General features: G+C 37.7%; 1 protein-coding gene across 5 annotated transcripts in view; it reads left to right on the top strand.

Moving 5' to 3' along the window:
* Window positions 1-998: 998 nt before the first annotated feature.
* LOC133528289 (neurexin 1) overlaps window positions 999-14,285 on the top strand; it is a 326,318-nt gene continuing 313,031 nt past the window's right edge. For 3 of the 5 annotated variants that reach the window (XM_061865615.1, XM_061865617.1, XM_061865618.1), the window contains exon 1: window positions 999-1,336. The gene's annotated coding sequence lies outside the window, so the exon portion shown is untranslated. The other 2 variants (XM_061865619.1, XM_061865616.1) reach the window with 2 other exon arrangements.

Raw genomic sequence — 14,285 nt, forward strand, 5'->3', positions numbered from 1 at the left:
ACCTGTCTGAGTCAATGTTTCATACATAGATGGACTTATAGGTATGTTGAAAACATTCACTCGCAATGACGTCAGGAGCACGTGGTCAAAAACTGTCGCGTTATTAACCATTCTGTGTAAAACCAATTTCAAAGTAATCTTTCGTTTTCGCAGTCTCACGATAAATTACCCTACATTTCATTCATAAAGCGTGAACGTCAAATTCTTATTTCATTGATATCTTTACGGCCAAGGAGGGATTTACACTCAATTTTGACTGCATCCCACTCAAATTTTCCGACCGCGTTCTGCCGTACCATGTACTGTTCTAAAAGGTCATATCTTCTTTAAATCCTCATGAAATTCTTTCGTTTCTCTTTTGATCGGAATTAGGAGGAAACTGAGATACCGAGGGTAAGTACTTAGCGGTCATATTTCATGGCGACGAGTACATTGAAGGTTTTGTTACGTGTAGGGAAAGTTTGTTAAGTTAGATGCGGCAATGGATAGGGGGTAGGATTAGGGGTTGATGGAAAACGTAAGAGGTGAGAGGTAACGGTGAGCGTTACAAAGTGTGAGCCTTTTGTCTAGATTAGGAGTAGTTTTCCTTACCGCGTTTTGGTCGGTCAGTTCGGTGGTATAATTTTGATAAAAGCAGCCACGAAGAAATTAACATTTAGTCTATGTTATAATTATAATGTTAATAAATATAGCCCTGAGATGAGCCGACGTACGCTTGTTATGCAGTCGACATAGCGATTCGCGAACTCTCGAATGTGTATTGTACGTAATGTGTGTGTTACTACGTACCAAAATGCATGCCCTTAGGGCAGTTAGTTGAAAATATTTGCGAGTAACCATGGGAACGCGATTTCTTACCTTGTTTTATGACTCCGTACTAAAGTAATCTTATGAATAAGCGCGCATCCGTATATCTAGGACTATATTCAATTACGAATGAGAATGGCTAAGCGGATACTTTATACCTTACACACGACTGTCCCAAAAGGAGCGCTCATCAAAATTCAAATTCAAAGGCAAAAACCCTTCTCCTCCTCTTAAAAACTCCTTCGTAAAAATTAGAAATGTTGCGATTGTGAGTGGCCTGGGCGCAAGGCTTTCTCCGTTCCAACCGCGCCTCCAAAACTCCCCCCTAACCGTAGGGCGGGCTGCGCGCGCATCGTCCGCCATTTCTGTCTGCAGTTGTCCTCAGCGCGGCTTACTCGCGCCATGCACTCACGCATTACATAATACATTAAAAAAAACAATCCCACCATTTCTCTATGACTCTGTGAAGTGACCATCGATTAGTGTGTGTTTTTTGTGCGCGCGGACCATGGAACTTTTTTAATCGCATGTACGTATATAGATTGTATTATTGACGCGATTTTGTGTACGATTTTCATGTCGGTTTTTGTGAATTGTACCCAAGATTGATCGGAAGCGGTTTTGTACGAGGGTTACTGTGTTTTGTGTGTGTTTTATCGATCTTTGGATGGATTTTGTGTAAGTTTTGGTGTGTTTGATGCTTTGTTCCGTGTGGTAAATTCGATGTCATGCTAAATTTCCTATTTTAGTTAAGTTTCCTTTTTTATTGATCTGCCCCTTATAGAAACCAAGTCAAAACTTACTAAATTTGTGTATTTAGATGATTCGCGCCTGTATATCTAAATAATTCAGGTTTATAGATAAAAATAAATTCTAATATTGATAATCCATGAATGAATTATTCAGGACGTAAAACAAGCGAACAGTATTCGTAAGCTTCTTACAGGCAAAGAACCCAGAAAGAAGTAGTCAATTAATTTTAAAATAGAGTTGGTTCTTGCCACTATTAATGTTATTCATAATAAATAAATCAATAAATATTATGGAACAATATTACACAAATCGACCTTGTGTTGTGGGTAGGTACTAGATGACGATATAATATAATATATAGATGTAAATTCGAGTACTTAAATACATAAAAAACATCCATAACTCAGGAACAAATATCTGCGATGAACACACAAATAAATGCCCAAACCAGGGTTCGAACCCGGGACCTCCTGCTTCGTGGGGTCACTACCCAACCAACTAGGCTAATAGTTAAGTTATTGCGTTAAGTTCAGTAAGTTATTGCCACCAGACCGGCTAGCATGACTTGCGTTCCGCGCGCGACTCCATAGTTGAAGTATATGAAACGCGCGCGAGAACGTAAGTTATAAACGAAATAAATGTCATATACAAATACAAAGGATAAAAATTACCAAGGCCTGCAGTGCCCGGGGCTGGAATCGAACCAACGTCGTTCGTTTACGTGACAGATACCTGAACCACTCGTTCACCTGGGCTCGGCGGCACGGGTCGAAATTTCGAAATATTTCGATTTTTTTTTAACGCAAGTCATGCTGGCCGATCAAAAATCTTAGCAGGGGTATACCTAATAAGTCAGACTTAATCACAAAACCGGTAAGATTGTTTACATGGCAAATCGACATCAAACATGTCGAAAAACTTGTGCTAGGTAAAAGGTACTTAATCTGACAATTATTTGTACGCATTTTCTTAATTTGACGGATAATTTTATTCAGGCATAAGTAAATAAACTAATGTGTTTCGAACTTGTAACCATCAGATAAAGAAAATGCGTACAAATAATTGTCAGATGAAGTATTAGCACAATAATTCTAGCATCAAGTGGTTAAGGAAGACTCCACGAGTAGCAAGATATCACTCATATCTTAATCTGACACGCTCGAGTAACTCCAAAAATCCCCTCTTAGGCTCCCCTACTAAAAAGAAAAATATAAATCGAATCGAATCTCACTGTGCTACTAAAGTCCTGCAACATTTTTTATATGCTGGTCTCGTTAAAATCGACTTTATATCCAATACAAAAGTTGCTGTTATAGTAGAACCAAGCTGTACCACCCGTTTAAAGCAGTTGGTACTTAAGTTTCAGGTAATTTTCCAGTAGAAGGTAGCTAAGTTTTGTGCCTGACACTAGTTTACATTTTTAGGTTCTTACTTAATATTAATATACTACGAACCAGCTCCATGCAATCAACCCTTCCACACTTAGAGCATGTAACCAATCGGAGATGCCTTGTCTGTAATATTCTGTACAAAAGGATTGCTGATTTTTGCGGGGGAGGGGCATGTCAAATGTATGTCAGATAAACGTCAGTCCATACAATAAGTATGACGTGAGTATGACCATTGGCCGAGGTTTGTGACAGAGGGGTAAGCTCTTAAGGGCGAGTCCGGTTGGTTAAACTCAACCTGAGGCCCGCGGCCCCCGGGGAAAGCATGTGGGCTTTTTTATGTGGGCCAGGTGATCCTGCAGGCGTATTATGGATGGCTTTGTCCATGTTATAAAATAACTGTCACTCTTTGACACTGCGCGATCGAAAGTGACGGACACTGTTTTTGTCACGCTGTCATACGTGACGTATCTTATCGTGTCGGACATGAACGATCATCATATCATTCTCGCGACTCCATATATCCTGAGCGACTTCTGGTATGGAATCGCGCGCGAGAACGCAACTTTAGCTAGACGGTCTGGCATAGATACCTAACCTTGCCATCCGAATCATCATGCGGCCCGGGGCCCTGGGGGCCCACAAGGCAAAACCGTCTTGATGGCCCTCATAAAAAAATATCAACATAGAAAACCGGAAAAGTGCGAGTCGGACTCGCCCACCGAGGGTTCCGTACTTTTGAATATTTGTTGTTATAGCGGCAACAGAAATATGTACATGATCTGTGAAAATTTTAACTGTCTAGCTATCACGGTTCATGAGATACAGCCTGGTGACAGACGGACAGACAGACGGACGGACAGCGGAGTCTTAGTAATAGGGTCCCGATCTACCCTTTAAAACGTAAAATTTCTATGATTATGTGACGTTTACAGCACTTTATCACTGTATAGTCCGTGCTAAGTTTCAAAGCTTAGACGGATTTTAAACACTTATGGTAATATAATGGCAGTATTAAGGGTTTACACGGGAGTTTCACCATTAATTTGACCATTGCAACAGTTGTTTTAGGTAGCCTCCAATTAAATAGCATTTTGGCATCCTGCCCATTTCCATTCATGATTACTTGAAAAGTGCAGTAAGTCATGCGAAGTGTTAAGTTATGGTAAAATATTCCGGTTTTGCTTTACATATGCCAAAGTTCTGTGCTAGGTCTTTAGACTATTTAGGTAAATACATTACTTACGTCGTGGGTTCAAACCCCGGCTCGTACCAATGAGTTTTTCGGAAGTTTTGTAAGAAAAATCATTTGATATTTACCAGTTTTCGGTGAAGGAAAATATCGTGAGGAAACCGGACTAATCCCAATAAGACCTATACCCTCTGGGTTGGAAGGTCAGATGGCAGTCGCTTTCGTAAAAACTAGTGCCTACCAATTCTTGGGATTAGTTACCAAGCGGACCCAGGCTCCCATGAGCCGTGGCAAAATGCCGGGACAACGCGAGGAAGATGATGTTGACATTAGTTATCTACTTAATTTAGAATTTTTGATATAGGAGGCAAATGGGCAAAAGAGCAGAGGTAAGCGATTACCGTTGTCCATGACATTTGAAACACCTGAGGGGTAGAAAGTGCGTTGCCGGTCTTTAATATGGGAGTATTATGCTCTTACGTACTCAGTTAGTAAGTATCCATTAATAAATAAATGACCAACAGAGAAATGTACGAAAATATCACGGTTCTTGGTTAAGACAAAAAACAAAAACCTGACTACGTACCTATTGAAAAAACGCTGTAGAAAGCTTAAAAAAACTTCATCAGAAATTATCTTATAGAAAAACGTTATATATTTATCATGTTTCAAAGAAACACAAATTACATAATCTTGTAAATTTTATATTATTCAGAGCAAGGCCTTGGTCGTATGCCACTATAAAGCCTGACCAGTAATATATGATCACGCGCCATATTGCGGAATTTCATTGGAACTAAATTTTTCATACTAAACTGAACTGTCACCCCATAGATGAGAATAACAGCGCCTTCTTGACAATGATCATTGATCATATATTTCTGATCGGGCTTTATATTGAAGCTTATGTTCGCTTAGGGATACTTGCACCATCCAAGGCTAGCTACTAACTCACAGTTAACCGTTAACACAGGTTAAATTGTACTGGTAATTTTAACCGGTTAACCCCGAGTTGGTAGCTAACCTTATATACATACATATCATACTTTTTAGTGCGTGAGTTTTCAGTAGTCGGGTGTTATTTTTGAACTTATGTTTATATTAAGGTGTAAAAAAATATTATGTTAAGTTTGTTAATAAACTGGTCGCGTAACCAATTTAACTCGAGGGCGAAATATCTTTGACGGACAGCCGGATCAATTTGAATACTCTTGATATTCCTTAGAGAGCCCTAACCGGGGTCTTGTAGAGACCAATATTGCCTTACCAAAATTAATTATGTGCCTACAGCTTTTTGTAAGTGACCTTTAAGTGGTATTAGAACAATATAAATTATTTTTAGGAAATATTTAGGGATAGGGGGCGCCATAATAAGCCTTCAGTAACAAATGCATATGCTTGGAAAAATTTGATCTACGCCGCCGTAACCCGCGTGGCCGAATGGCTTAGGCACCTGCCGCGATAGCAGCCATTCCAGTCTTTGGCACATTTTTTAGGGTTCCGTAGCCAAATGGCAAAAAGCGGAACCCTTATAGATTCGTCATGTCCGTCTGTCTGTCCGATTATGTCACCGCCACTTATTTCCGAAACTATAAGAGCTATACTGTTCAAACTTGGTAAATAGATGTATTCTATGAACCGCATTAGGATGTTTACACAAAAATAGAAAAAAAACAATAAATTTTGGGGGTTCCCCATACTTAGAACTGAAACTCAAAAAATCTTTTTTCATCAAACCCATACGTGTGGGGTATCTATGGATAGGTCTTCAAAAATGATATTTAGGTTTCTAATATCATTTTTTCTAAACTGAATAGTTTGCGCGAGAGACACTTCCAAAGTGGTAAAATGTGTGTCCAAAGTGGTAAAATGTTGAACAAGATCTAGCAAGTAGATTTTTTTTAATACGTCTTAAATGGCACGGAACCCTTCATGCACGAGTCCGACTCGCACTTGGCCGCTTTTTTATTTTTAGTATATGACATTTATTTCAGTTTATGACCTTTAAGTTATTTAAGGTGTTAGTAGATTATTATTTTGACTGAATGTCACACACGAGTCACTTAACATTATAGGCTTCCTTGGCACTTTGGTTGGACTACAATACATGGCAGGAATTTCTTGGAAAACATATATCTAAGGACGAGCCTTAAGGACACTAAGAATGGTGTTAGTTCAGTGGTGTCACTCACGAATTTGAGCCAATCGTGCAGTCTAACGCATCTAGTTGCGACCAATCGTGTGCTTGATGCGAACTCATCAACCGATCACGTTGTGGCGTGAGACGGCGCGATTGGCTCGAATTCGTGTGCGGGACACCGCTGTACTGGCCCCATTCTCATTGCCCGTAAGGCCCGTCCTTAGATATATATGTCAATGTTGGAAAAACGCACAGTTGAGAACTAACAACCATCTAAATGGAGAAGATGAAATTCAAATCACAAAATGAAGGTAGGTCATTGGTTTAGGTTGTACATTGTCTGTATCTATTAATACCTATACAAGTTACACCTCGTGAAACAAGACATTTACAAATGTTTAACATAATCTTCAATAAAGTTACACCTTTATTTTCATATATACTACCATATACATCGACAAATAATTGAAAGGTTTTATCTGCAGAACGCGCGCAAAATCCGGGATGGAATTCCGGCGTCCGCCGCACTGATTCCGTGCTCCGGATACTGCACATTTAGACATCCTCCCATCTATTCTAGCTAGCTATGTACCTAGATGCCTACTCAGCATTTCGGCATCTATGTTATATCCAGCTAAATACCTAGATGGCGTTGGAATTGGAAATTGGATACTTCCAATTGTGAATACAGCAAAAGCTTACAAACGTTTTAGTTACAACGAAAATATTAATAATGGCGACCGCGAACCAGGAACTCTTCCATGACTAATCGCCTCCCGGGCGAAAACTAGTACCTATAGTGGTTAACGGTTATGTATGATGAACCCTCGTGAACGTCAGCTGCCGCTCCGCTGGTGGGTTGAGGAATGGCAGCCACCGAAACACGTAAAAAAATAGTTATCGCCTCCCATTTTATACTTTGTGAGATGATAGTTCAGATGCGATTCTTGATTTAAAAAAACGTCAGCCGGTTGTATCGCGGTAAGACCGTCAACTGGTCGCATGAACATGTAAAAAATAAGCGCTATGTTTTTGATAGATTAGTTATATTTTAATTTAGCTATAAGATAAATATCCTCAACATAGATCAGCATGTTAATGAAATGAACTGCCAGACGTTATGCGGAACGCGCGCACAATCCGGAATGAAATTCCGGTGTCCCCTGCCGCACTGGTTCCGCGCTCTGGAAACTGCACTTACCAATAGGCATCCTCTGTTCTAGTTATACCCAGCTATCTTCCTGTCTAGGATAGGTACAGTCACGGACTTTAATTGTTGAGCCTTTTAGGGTTTACTTTACATTGGACATTTCATACCGTTAGTATTAACTACCAAATTAACTTGAAATTTTATGTTTACATTAAAGATAGCAGTTGATTAAAATTTTAATGTGCGATGTTTATGGATTACCCCGATAAATACTGGGGTAGTTGGGAAAATAACATTATACGACTGGCAACACGGTAGGTAGTGGGGACACGGAGTTGGTCAGTCTCGTTCACTTCAAAGAGCATATAATCACTACGTTCTGCGTCGAGGCAGTCAAACAGAACACATCGTGAAGGATCGGTCAGATCAGAATACCTGCAAGTACCTCGGTTGTTGTATTAGTAATTGTTAGAGTAACCATACGACAATAATCTTAACACCTATAAGATAGGTACTGCACATTTAGGCGATTTCCCTATTTAAGCCATGAACAAATTTTGGCAGTGTAACATATCGCTTAAACTAGATACAAAATGGCCCAAAAATGTGTAAGTTGTTTTTTTTTCTGTGCGGCAAATTGTTGAGAATATTAACAGACGTTTTGCGTTTGTGTAACGCTAAAGGAGAATAATTTGAAGATAATACGTTTTATTTTAGTTAATTGTAGTTTTAATTTAAAATGACAATTTGCAAAATACGTCTAAGTAAGAAAACCATCCAAAGAAATCGAAATTAAACTGACTTGAGACATATTATTATTAAAGTAATTCTACGGTTTACACTCACGTGTGCGCGTTACGTCACTCATATCGCACGAGTGACTAAAAACACGCGAGCTTAATCCGCGAATTACTTTAATCCAAAAAAAAAAATGTCAATGTATATTGGGGCAGCCTGTGTTTCGGAATCCAACAGTCCTAATGCACCTGAATTCATATTTGTATTAGACTTCACCTATAAAATGACTTATTTAATATGTATGTTTAATGTCGATACCTATCCATGTATGTATGTAAGATATAAAATATGTACATATACACCGTGGGCCAATTAAAGCCGACAGATTTTAACCACACATTCCTGAGGTCATAAGGAGCAAAAAATGTTAAAAGTTTTGGCCAAATTAACCAAAAAAATTTTTTTTGCCATAATAAATCTTTTTTGCGTTTTCTGCACACGACACGTTATTTATTTTTACACCTTGGTGAAAAAATAAACATTACAACGAATAAGAAAAGTATTTGTTTTATGTAAAGATAAAAATTGCAAGTTTAATTTAAAATTTCTATATCTATCAGTAGGTGTGTCTAAACCAAGTCACATAGTGGCAGCATCACAGCTACAAAGGCATTTTTGACTAATTGGCTACTTGACAGTTTTTTGTAAATAATGTCAAACGATCTTCATTTTCCTCAGGATCAAATGTCTATATAGGGCTCATGGCATTTAAGCAACACAAAGATCAGAAATGAGAGTTAAAGTCTGACGCTCGCACTCGACGATTGAAACGCCTCTAACAAAATAATGATGTGATGTGACGTCACATTATATAAGTCTATCCTAAATGTATGGAAGATCAAGGAAATTGCCATTTTATAATATTGCGTTTATGTGTACCATTTATTTTTTAATAAAATGTAAGGAATCGAATGGTACCTTTTTTTTCTATTTTTGAAAAACAAAAAAAAATTGTTTGTTGAGGCTTTGGGAGCCTTGTATTTTTTTATAATCTCAATATAATTTTTTAAATTCCCCTTTTTTATAATAAATGACTGATTTTCTATCCATTTTGTTATAATATTCAGCATGTGTTAAGTACCCATTTGTAAGTTATAACAGAAACAATTTTTCTCAAACAATGACATTATCTCTAAAACAAGATTGATTTCAGGAAACTTTGTATGACATTTTACGGCCCGATTCGAAGAATTATTAAGACACGTGTAAGATCTTGGAAAGATCCTTAAAAGATCGATAACTAAATGATTTATTTCGATTCCGCTGTGATCCCAATAAGATCTAACTACGATATTTCTAACGTCAAAGTGACATTGGTTGCCCGAATCGAGCTGCTTCTGTCAATTATACGACATACAAACGATATCTAAATGAGAACTTATCTAAACCAGAACTTATTGTATCTCATTCTTAGAATCTGGCCGTTAGTCTCTAAATGCGGTCAAGAATACATTTAAAATCTGCCGGGGTTAAATTGGCCCACGGTGTATGCCACGGCCTAGAAAAAACGAGGAACGCGGACACAATCCGGGATGAAATTCCGGTGTCCGCTACCCCACTGATTTTGCGCTCGGAATACTGCACATTGAGCCGTCCTCCCATTCTGGCTAGTTAGAGGCTAGGTTGGGACTCTATGTATATACTAGTTAGCTTGAATACGCTCCTAGATAGCAATTGAAATTAGATACTAATTATTGTGCTAGGGATTCAGTCAATTCGGAAACTATTTACATTACCTATATTCTAGATAAGTAGGTAGTAGTAAAACACTTTATTTCATAATCTTATACCTTTAAACGAACAATTCTTGTATATATATATTTCTGTGATCTCGGAATCGGCTCTAACGATTTCGCTGAAATTTGGTATATGGGGGTTTTTGTGGGTATACAATCGATCTAGATTAGTCTTATGTTTGGGAAAACGCGTGTTTTCGAGTTTTCATGCGTTTTTCTTTCGTCACAGAATATGGTCGCTAATTTCGTGTTGCCGGCCACTGTCCGTCTGGTCTAGCGGGTTAAGACGCGGACTGCTAAACGAGTGTTACGGGTTCGAATCTCGCCCGGTGGCTAACTTTAGTTTTTTTTTTTATATGATCAAGTTTATAAATATTTTTTTTAATTTTTATTGCTTCAGACAAGTTTAATTTAGTAAAAAAATGTAGTTAAGGTTATCACCTATACACCACCATATTACAATAAATAGTTATAAGCGAGCAAAGCTCGGTCGCCCAGGTACTAGTTATTTATGATACAAGTGCGGAAAGTAGGAAATTCTGAACGGGTCGTGATAAACTAAAACACGACCGAATGTTGACTGCTGCTACTGATGCTACGACAAGTCAAGTGACTATTTTCATATGTTATTAGATAAAGATAGTTTATTTTTCACGTAGGTAGGCATATTACAATGCGCTACCGGCTCTAACCCTACACCTCTGACCCGAGAAGATTTAAAATCCCTCGGCCCTGCGGTCACTATGGTCCAACAAACATAAAAAATCGCAACACAATTACCAACTCTAAACCCTTCTTCCAACCCAAACCAAAATTCAACTCAAGTGTATGTTGTATCTGGCTAGAAAATGAAGGTAGTGCATCCAATTGGATACTTGTAATTTATTTGTTTGTTTGTTTTTTTTTTTTTTTTTTTTTTTTTTTTTTTTTTTTTTTTTTTTTTTTTTTTTTTTTTTTTTTTTTTTTTTTTTTGTGTTTTAATTTAGTGGCAATAAAAAGGGATGCGTCAATAATATATATATACTAAGTATTAACTTTATTTTAAGCGGGATGGGACATGGGATTCTCCAAGAAGCGGGCATTCAGGGTTTTCAATGGTCGTCAACGCTTAAGTCCCTCCTATGATGTTGCTTATGTCCATGGGCGACGATGACCGCTTCCCATTAGGCGGTTCGTCTGCTCGTTGGCTAACTATCACATAAAAAAGCAGGTTACTCACATATTAATCACTTTTCCTCTGGAGTTGCAGGTGTACATAGGCTACGGAGACTGCTTACCATCAGACAGGCCGTATGCTTGTTTGCCACCGACGTAGTATAAAAAAAAAATGTTTTTTTAGTTTACGTTTTATATCACGTTTCACGTAAACCATTGTGATTGTCTCTGATATAGCCTACCCGCATTTTTGTCGATTTTAGAAAGACTTTGTTATGATCAGTTATTTCCAAATACTAATTCAAATGCAATTCAAAAGTAATATACATAATTAACTATTGCTGGCACAAAACAGATGTTATTTCAGCCAAAAGCTCGCCTATTTTGGTAGAAATACTAACAGAATTGATGACGCGACCGCAGCACCCACTCATTCCCCTCATTGCGGATTCTCCACATTTGCGGCTTCATGATCTATCTGTCTGTTCATCCGTAATTGTACAGTGCGGGCCAAACTAGCCCGACCAACTTAAGTGGGAAAAGTATATCAAAAACTCGTCCATACAAGAGACAATGTTTTTCCACTTATATTCCATTCTCCATGATTTTACTATGTTATTGACACAACAAAAAGCTAGGTTTATATGTTTCGCTTTTTTCAAAATTTGCAATACAAAAAAAAATAGAAAAAAGCGAAATGTATAAACCTAGAATATAGTATTCTGAAGCGATCGACATCAAAATCAAAGTGATTTGTTGAGATCTAGTTAGTGGAAACCGTTTTCTTCCTAAATGGAATTTCATAGAAAAAGTATCGTTATTTCGTTAGAATCGCAAAGCTATTCTTCCCTCTCAAGAGGAAATACCAAGTGAGGCTCTTCTTAGGTTTGAGAATTTTAGGTAAATATTTCCGTCGCACTGACGGGGCGGCTTCTAAAATTAGTGCGATAAGGACAACTGCAGCTTAGGCGAAACATCGTGCATATAAATCTCAGAAATCGAGGTTTCGTTCTCGACATTTTTCTCCTCCAAAACATAATTAATCGTAACGGAATGAGAAAGAAATTGTCTGTATCTGACCGTTTTGATTTTTGCGTTTTATTGTTGCCGATTTTGTATGCTAGGCGTCTGTTTACTGTCCCGCCGAGTTTCTTGCCGGTCCATATTGGGATACCCTCCTCCAATTGAGGGGAGAATTCAATTTTCTCGGGTCAGAGGTATAGGGTTAGAGAGAGGTAGAGAGGGCCAAAATCCACAGAGGTAACTGCTTGTATGTAAACATTACCACGAATGTTTCCTCGTAAAACACGATAAGGTGCCGTAGGTTCAATGAGCGGAGTTTTTTGAAAAATCTTACGGATTTTTTAGATAACAATACGGTTACCAAAAATTGAATTATCAAAATTGAAAATTTTCTCTAGTGATTTCATCGATTCGAATCCTTTCGACTTTCGTTCGATAGAACAAAATCACGAATAATGGCCTGATTCGAAGAATGATTAAGACCCGTTTAAGATCTTGGAAAGATATTTAAAAGATCGATAACAAAACGACATGTCTTTGACGTTTAATTCGATTCCACTGTGATCACAATAAGATCTATCTACGATATTTCTAACGTCAAAGTGACACTGGTTGCTGCTTCTGTCAATTATACGTCATCCAAACGATATCTAAATGAGAGCTTATCTAAACCTGAACTTATCGTTATCGTATCTCATTCTTCGAATCGGGCCGTAAATCTATTTATGCACAAAACATTTTTTTACGAGCAAGTAATGATGAAATAGTACATTACAACACGACCGAAGGGAGTGTTTTAAATCGACACGAGTTGCGAATTACCTATTCGCACATGTATCGTACAACGTTTTACTGTATTTAAATGTTCGACACAGTAACGTAATATGCTAATTTTCGATCTAGTGCGGTAAAGTAGCACCATATGTACTGTAAAATGATTTCTGTTGAGTGTAAAACTCCATTTATACGCTGATGTGGCACTTAGTATGCCATGAAGATTTCATTATTTCTTAATTTAGATATTCCACCTGCCTGAAAACCCCATAAATTAGATAAAAGATATTACGAAACGCTCATTTAGACAAATACCAATCATTAATATTGCCTAAAATAAACCTAGACAAGAGTGAAAAATTACCTCAATTATTCTGCGAAGTAAGAGACCCGAAATGTTCCTACAATCACAGAATCTCCACATTTATTACGGGAACAGGAAAAATAGGGATCCATGTTCCACAATAATGTATTTAAATTATAGGAATGGGCAGGGACACGGAAAAAGCATTCTCGGGTAGATTACACTCGGAATTATATTTTACAGAAATTTTCCGGAAAACACTCTGTACCTCATTATTGTTAGCGCGTAACTGACACTGTACAGAGTTCCATCTTTACGGCCCGATTCGAAGAATGAGAAAAGAAGCTCTCATTTAGATATCGTTTGTATGTCATATAATTGACAGAAGCAGCAACCAATGTCACTTTGACGTTAGAAATATCGTAGATAGACCTTATTGTGATCACAGCGGAATCGAATTAAACGTCAATTTTGACTTATCTTTTCTTTCGTCTTTTCAAGATCTTAAACGTGTCTTAATCATTCCTCGAATCGGGCCATTAGACATTGAGTCCGCACGCTCTGCCGAATTTCATCTTCCCATACAAACGGATTTTCGTTCTCATTTTAAAACTACTTGTTGGATTGTAATGAAACTTTGCACATACAATGACACGAGGTATATATATGCCTGTAATTAGTTTATATTGCCCGAGCTCATAAAACAAAGGAAATAGAGCAAAAACAAGTTTTCTGCGAAAAACTTAAATTCACTGTATGTATTAAAATATGGTATATAAACTAATTACAGGCTATGCCTCCTCAATCCTCCTAATGATATAACTTGCCCTAGTTGCTAAGAACAGGAAGAAATATAGCATACATCGGACCACTTCTTTTATGAACTTTGTAAGGCTTTATCTCAGAAACTATTAGGTCTACAGACACAATTCTAGTTTTGTATTGTAGAAAATGTAGCCTACCTACTTTAAAACGTCTTGAGAAGGTACTATCAAAAACTAGTCCTTTAGGGTAATAATCGCCCAAATCTAAAAAAAAAAACAAAGTTGCGTTCGACACTTGCGG

The sequence above is a fragment of the Cydia pomonella genome, chromosome 19 (genome assembly GCF_033807575.1).
Source record: "Cydia pomonella isolate Wapato2018A chromosome 19, ilCydPomo1, whole genome shotgun sequence".
Taxonomy (NCBI): Eukaryota; Metazoa; Arthropoda; class Insecta; order Lepidoptera; family Tortricidae; genus Cydia; species Cydia pomonella.